Here is a 7,204-nt window from a genome sequence, read left to right as displayed (position 1 = left end):
GATAACTCAAGAGTCTCTAATTGATCAATCCAAGTTAAGAACATAAAAATCTAATTTAAAATCCAACCAAACATTTTATCAAACACTTGGAAGGCATAAAATAAAAAACAGAAAACTAACAAGTCATAACAAAATCTAAGACTAACCAAAGCAAAGAAATAACAATAACAAAGCAATTGAATAATAAGAACCATGAAACATAAATTGCATTAATGAAAATTGAGAGTGACACATGAACTCAAACTAAATTAGCAAATTAAAGGAATTCATAAGGGAAGTAGATAATTAAAGTGTTAGAACAAATAAAAGTAGAAGAAAACTAAATTAAAGCAAGATTGAAATCTGAATTGGAGGAGGAACAGGACTAAAAACCCTAAAACCTGGAGAGAGGAGAGAGCCTCTCTCTAGAATTCTACATCTAAACCTAATGTGTGTATGGATGAAAAAGTATGAATGATTGATTCCCCCATTTTTGGGCTTGAAATTGGGCCAAAAACAGCCCAGAAATCACTCCCAGCGAGTTCTGATATCTGCAGCATGTGACGCTTTGCCACGCATATGCGTTAGCCACGTGTACGCGTCGCTTGCCTGCTGCACCGGTCACGCGTACGCATCGCCCATGCGTACGTGTCTCTACCAGAATCTGAAATCCTTAATTTCTTGTGTTCCTTCCATTTTTGCATGCTTCTTTTCCATCCTCTAACTCATTCCTGCCCTATAAAACCTGAAATCACTTAAAGCACATGTCACGGCATCGATGGTAATAAAAGAGGATTAAGATTAGCAATTTTAAGGCCTAAGAAGCATATTTTCAATCATAACACAAAATTAAAAAGAAAACTTAAAAACATGCAATTTATATGGATAAATGTAAGAATAAGTGACAAAATTCACTTAATTCAATCCAAAATATACCATAAAATAGTGGTTTATCAAGAGTCCAAACTCAGCTGATTTTGGACCATCAAATGAATAAGAAGGATGAGTCCTAGCAAAAACAGGTTTTGGTGAAACGGCAGGGGATACCCGAAGAGGAAGACACTTGGGAACCATACGAGGTGATGCAACAATTTCCATCCTTCAACCTTGAGGGCAGCAAGGTCATTTTTAAATGAGGGAATAATGATATAGAGAGGGGGCATAAAATCAAAGCTGATAGTCCCTCACATGTAAAAATTAAAGTGATAAAAAGGGGCCTTATAACTTGCGTTAAAAGGGCCATAACATAATTGGTTAATGAGCAATGATATTAAGGCAAGAGCATGCATCAGAGAGGGTGTGAAGTGATTTGTGAGTCTTCTCTCTGATTCCTTTTTCTTCTCTGGCCATTCTCTCTTCTTTAATTTCTCTTTCTCATTATCTTTATTCTTGGTTGTAGGTGATCTTGGAGCCAACTATTCATACACATATGCCTTAATTCCTTATATTGTTCATATAATATGATACTATACATTTTATACCTTTATACTTGTGAATGAGTTGTGTTGAATGTTCCTATACTTGCTAAAATAATATCCTTCTTATTATCAATCAAAATACATACCTAACAAGCCCTAAATCCTAATAAACCAAATTAACATAAATCAAGTCATCACATTTACTAAAAATTAAATAATCTAAATAGAAAACTGTTAATAATTCAAAATTAAAATTAACCACATTTATAAAAAAAATCAACTTAAATAAATTAAAATAAAATTAGAAACAACAAAACCTAAGGCCAATAGTTTGCTTTGCTTTGCCAACATAATTGAAAGGTAACCACACCATGAAAATGAAAAAAAAAATTAATTTAAAAAAAAATCATAACCTACCTTTGAATTCAAAGGAAATGAAAGGAAAAGGTTGAAGGCGGAGATGCAATACTGCATAGACAAATGGCAAACTAATTGGGCAGTGGCGGACGGCATAATGGTGTACGAGAGACATGGACAAGAATGGTACATGCGGTGGGGAAGACCGGGGGGTGGGGGTTGATTAGGGTGATAGCGGGGGTTACAACGATAGCTGGGGGCAGTAGCAATAACATGGAGGTTAGGGTTAGGGGTTTGGGGTGATTTGGAAGGAAGAGAGGAAAGGAAAAGCATTCACTTGAACGAGGGGGAGGCTTTCCTTTTTAATTTAATTTTCCAATTAAATCGGAATTGCCGTAAGAAAAATCCAACAATAATTTGAATTTCATTAATCAAAATGCCACATATTGGTTAGTGTGAAATTCAATCTATAGTAAATAATAGCCCAAAAAAGTGTTTTTGTTGCCATAATACTGTATGTTGGACAAATTTGTGGATAACGTGCATATCTTTTAATATTATTCCGCATCATATTTTAGCGTCAAACTTTTAAATGGATTTCACAATCTGACAGTAACATGATTAACTATTCCAATTTTGAGATTATTGTTGGAATTTCAATGATAATCCTAATTGCCATAGTGATGAAAAAATTTCGATGGTTGTGAATGTTTTTCTGGCAGTGTTGGTCTCTATAATCTTTTAGCTTTAGTCTAGTAAAATAAAAAAATTGTCTATTTTAGCCTTCAAAATCAGTTTATTCTATTAAATACTAATATGACGTGTTAAAGGTTAATGTAAAAATTAAAAAATGATATTATATAGGGAGTACAACTTTAAAGTATGGTAGTTAGAAATTAAAATATAAAATTAACTAAGATTTATGATATTTATTCATGACTTTATTTTCAGAAAATTATCTTATAAAAAGGCAATTAAAGTTAAGTTATGAGATTTTGAGTTTTAAATCAATTTGTACTCATATAATTCTCATAGTAATTGGATATTTTCTTATTTATGATTTGAAGCTTTAGTAACTGAAAGATAATAAAAATTTTGTATGCTATATTTTGAATATTTAGACTTTGAACTTTATTTTATAAATAAAAAAAATTAATTTAATCATCTCAAATTTTCATTGAATTCGTATTTATTTAAAAATAATTTACAAGTTGATAATTAAATGGTATTCTAAAGATAATTATTTTGTATTTAAATTAGTTTTAAATTATTACTCTATCCTTTATTTTTATTAAAATTCTTACTCTATCAAACCCCAAAATTCCTAAAACAAACCCTAATTTACACTACTTCTAACCCTGACACAACACACACTCTCTCACACACACTTACACTACCGCCGCCAACCCCCGATGCCCGCGGAAGAAAGGGGAAAAAAAGAGAGGGAAAGCTCAAGGGAGTGAGGAAGAAGAAGAGAAGAGGGAAGAGAGGAAGAGGACGGCGCCGACAAGACTGGGTGCCGTCGTTGCCGTCAAACTTGAGAAGGAAGAGAGAGTTCGCAAAGGAGAGAGTTCGCGAGGAGAAAGAGAGAGAGAGAGAGAGCTTACGTCGTCGTCGCCGTTTCGTCGTGGAGCCGCGTCGTCATCGCCTTCAAGGGGGTTGTCGTCAGGCTGGGCTCGTCGCCATTCATGCCTCCATCGCTGTTTTGCCGTCACCGCCGCCACTGCTGGAGGCTGTGCTTCCGTGGTTGTGGCTACCGGAACTACCACCGGAGCTACTGCTGCTCGGTTCAGTTGTTGCTCCTTAGTTATGGTAAGCATTTTCGTTCTAACTCTTAAAATTGGTATTCTGATATAATTTGTTAGAGATTCTAAGGTGTTGGTGATGTAGGGTCGAGTTCCGGTTCTTGAATCCTGAGTTTAATGGCTGTTGCATGCGACACCAAGCTGTTGCGTCACTGCCGGAGCTCTCTGTCGTTGTTTTGTTCGCCAGAAGTCATCACCGGAGTTGCCGCTGCTCCATTCTCTTGCCTATTCGTAATTATGGTAAGTTGTTCCTTGTTCCGAGCCCCTAATAGTAATTGTTCTGTTATATATTGCTGAGATTTTTGTGACATTAATATCTTAGAGTTGAGTTACTGTTGTTGCATGATGCTTTTGTGGTTGTTGCTATTGCAGGAAATAGTCGGATTTGATGCCACTGATTTTTGGCCGAGAAAAAAGGATTTCTAGACGCATTTGGTTTTATGGGTTTCGATTATTTGAGGTAGGGATTTTTCTTAAAACATAATTTTATATTACGAAGTTGTTATAAATCGATATTGATGTGAAAAGTATATTTTTGGTGATTATGTGAGTCTTACAGTTTGTAATAATATGAAATGTCTGGATGTGTGTGTGTGTGGATTCGAGTTAAAAACTCCTAACTCCTTTTTTATTATTAAATATATGGATGTTGTCATAATATCATCTCTATTAGAGTGGCATCAAGGACAGAGCTAGATAAAATATTAGAGGAAGACCAAAAATATTTACACAATAAAATAAAACTAAAATAAAATTTTAGGGAGGCTAAACTGAAATTTACATATAATTTATATGTTAAAAATTCAAATTAGGGGGAGGGGGACATTGCCTCCCTTTCTCACTATGTGGCTCCGCCACTGAGTGGCGTAACCGGAAGCGTGACATTTTGGTAGTAAGGGTGTTACATTTTAAGTGCATGTTGAATCAAAGACCTCTCACTAAATGCAAAAGATCCTTAGACACTAAGAGAAGATCATTATTTGATAATTTAATACGTTTTTCTTTTTTTTTACATAAAAATCAATTCTATTTTAAATTATCATCAAGTTATATAATAATGTTGCATCTTTTTTGTTATCCACAGGTAGAGTCGAATACCTGCGAATTAAGAATATATAAGATTAAAGTTGAGATATTTTTAACTATCTGCGAGTAGAGTAAAGTTAGATTTATATAAAAGTCTCAACCCATAAGTAGGATTAAGGTTGAATATAAACTATATCTTACCATACCTAATATCATCTCTAGTTGCGAGGTGATTAAAGAAGCATATATTGTGTGTGTGAGTCTGTGTTATGACCAAATTAAAAACGGAAAAAATAAAGCCTTCTCCCTCTTTTAAAATGGAACAATTTCTGTTTACTTTTCAATAGGAAAAAAAAATTAAGCTGTGTTTGGTTTGAAGAAATGTTTTTTTGTTTTTATTTCCTAAAAAATTAAGGTGTAATTGGCTGATTTCTAAAAAATATGTTTTCCTTCTACGTTTTAAGTTTTCGAAAACTTAAATTAGAGAAAAATATGTTTGGTTTGGTAATTTTAATTTAAAATTAAAAATATTTTAAAATAAAACTAAAAAAAAATAATTGGTTATATTTTATAAGATTTCAATATTTTTAATGAGCATTTGTTTTAAATTAAAAATTATACTTTCTGAAATAAAATTTATTTATTTCAAGAATATTATGCATGAAAATAATATTGTTGGGTATTTTAATTAAATTTGTCTAGTTAAAATAAAAATTTCAAAACTAAATCACAATATCATATCAATTAATTAAGGAGCAATAGTAGAATAATAAAAAAACTCTTATATTTACAAAATTAATGAGAATTTGTATATATTGGTCTAAATTTGTTGATATACTTTGTACCTAGTTTCTTATATAATCTTAAAAAAAAGATTAACCTATATTGTTCTATATGACCATCCTAGTTTAAACAAGCCCGAACAGAGTGCTATATTTACCAAAATATATATGAAAAACGTAAATCATCTCTCATAAATTCAATATTTATAATTTATCCAAATTTAATATGTAATAATTTTTCAAATTTGTATCATTTGATTCACTTAAATAGAATTTCTATTGCCATCCTAATCCTCCCTCAACTCCTCTAACCTTACTCATTTGTTATGCTAGAGATACATATAATTATTAATATTATCTTTTTTCATCAGTTTAAATTTTTAGAATGACTAATTTTATGATATGATATCAGAATTCTATATTTAAAAAGTTTAAAATTTGATCTTTGATAAACTCCAAAAATAAAAAAATAGCATAAGATAAATAAAGAAAAAAAAAACCTATATAAAAATCAAACAAACTCAAAAGAAGATTTTGAGAAGAACATTTAAAAATACATATAACTATTAATGTTATATTTTTTTATTAATTTAAACTTTTGAAATATATAATTTTATGACAGTTATATTTTACAACTTTTTTGTAAAATATTAATCACCCAATTGATAATTTCTACTTTGTAACCTAATAAAATTATGTACAGTGTAACAAGTATTTGAAATTAGTCTTTGTCTTTTAACGATATAATTTGGCTTCAATTTAAAATTAAAAATTTTACTTTTTACACTCCAAAATACCTTTCAATAATAGTTTAAGGTTGGCTAAATAGGCAAATCCATTAGGTTGACCTGCAAAACTTTTATCACCAAATCTAATTCGGCAGAGCGGGATGTGCTTGCTTGCCAGATCAATTTTTTTTTAAGAATTTAGAAGAAAATTATAAAAAAAAGTGATAAAATTTGACTATTTTTTATTTGTATTTAAATTATGTTTAGATTTTATTTATCATTTTTTTAGATTAATTTAATAAATTTTATTATTTAAAAAAGAATAAATGTCCAATTTAATCTCCGAAATTCAAATCGTGTATCAATTCAATTCTTGACGTTTATAAATGATCAACTACGTCTCTTAAATTGAAAATTATGAGTCTCCGTCCGATCCCCAGCAAACTATCATTTTAACAGTGTTGATGTGTACTATTAAGTCCTAGCTTGGCAATATAGAAACGGTGTCGTTCAAAGAGAATCTGCCTGAAACCTGCCCCACCCTTGCTGATACCTAGAGTTTTCATCTCCTCTTTCTTCTTCTCCATCAACACTTCATTCCAAGAAGCCATTGCCACCGGAGACTCTTTTACCACATGTTGCAAGACGTCGAGATCGAGCCTCACGCTCCGTACCCCTGACCATGCCCCGAAGCCATTGTTGCTGTCAACGAGCATTGTCACGCAAGGCCATCGCCGCACCTCCCCCGATTTAATTTGAAGAACCAGAGTATTGTCTTCGTCGGTGACCCCTAATCCGTCTTGTAAGTCTTTTTGTCCTCTTGCTCGGCTGCATACCATGTCTTTCTCTCTGAAGATGTCTTTGCTCCAGCACAATCGCAATCGTGACCTCGCTCCTCTCCTCGGTGGCAATTTTCTGTCTGTCGTTAATGTCACGACAACCACTCCCATGAGAGAGAGAGAGAGAGAGAGAGAGAGAGAGAGATGTGATAATGATGATAATGATAGTGATGGTGATGATGGTGATGTGGGAGTGAAGGTGAGATAATGAAGTTGGGTGGTTAGTGAGCGTGAAGGTGGAGAATGGATGATGATGAGTCACAGTATATA

The 7,204-nt window shown here is 32.5% G+C and overlaps 1 long non-coding RNA gene across 1 annotated transcript; it reads right to left on the bottom strand.

The window, feature by feature from the left end:
- Positions 227–2,159, bottom strand: LOC110267104. The gene is made up of 3 exons (XR_002354438.1): positions 1,815–2,159; positions 916–1,085; positions 227–724 (listed from the first exon to the last, which is right to left on the bottom strand). It is a non-coding gene; the product is annotated as an uncharacterized LOC110267104 (long non-coding RNA).

This window comes from Arachis ipaensis, chromosome B09 (genome assembly GCF_000816755.2).
Source record: "Arachis ipaensis cultivar K30076 chromosome B09, Araip1.1, whole genome shotgun sequence".
Taxonomy (NCBI): domain Eukaryota; kingdom Viridiplantae; phylum Streptophyta; class Magnoliopsida; order Fabales; family Fabaceae; genus Arachis; species Arachis ipaensis.
Note: the sequence above shows the minus strand (reverse complement) of the source record. Positions and strands in the feature narration are given on the sequence as shown.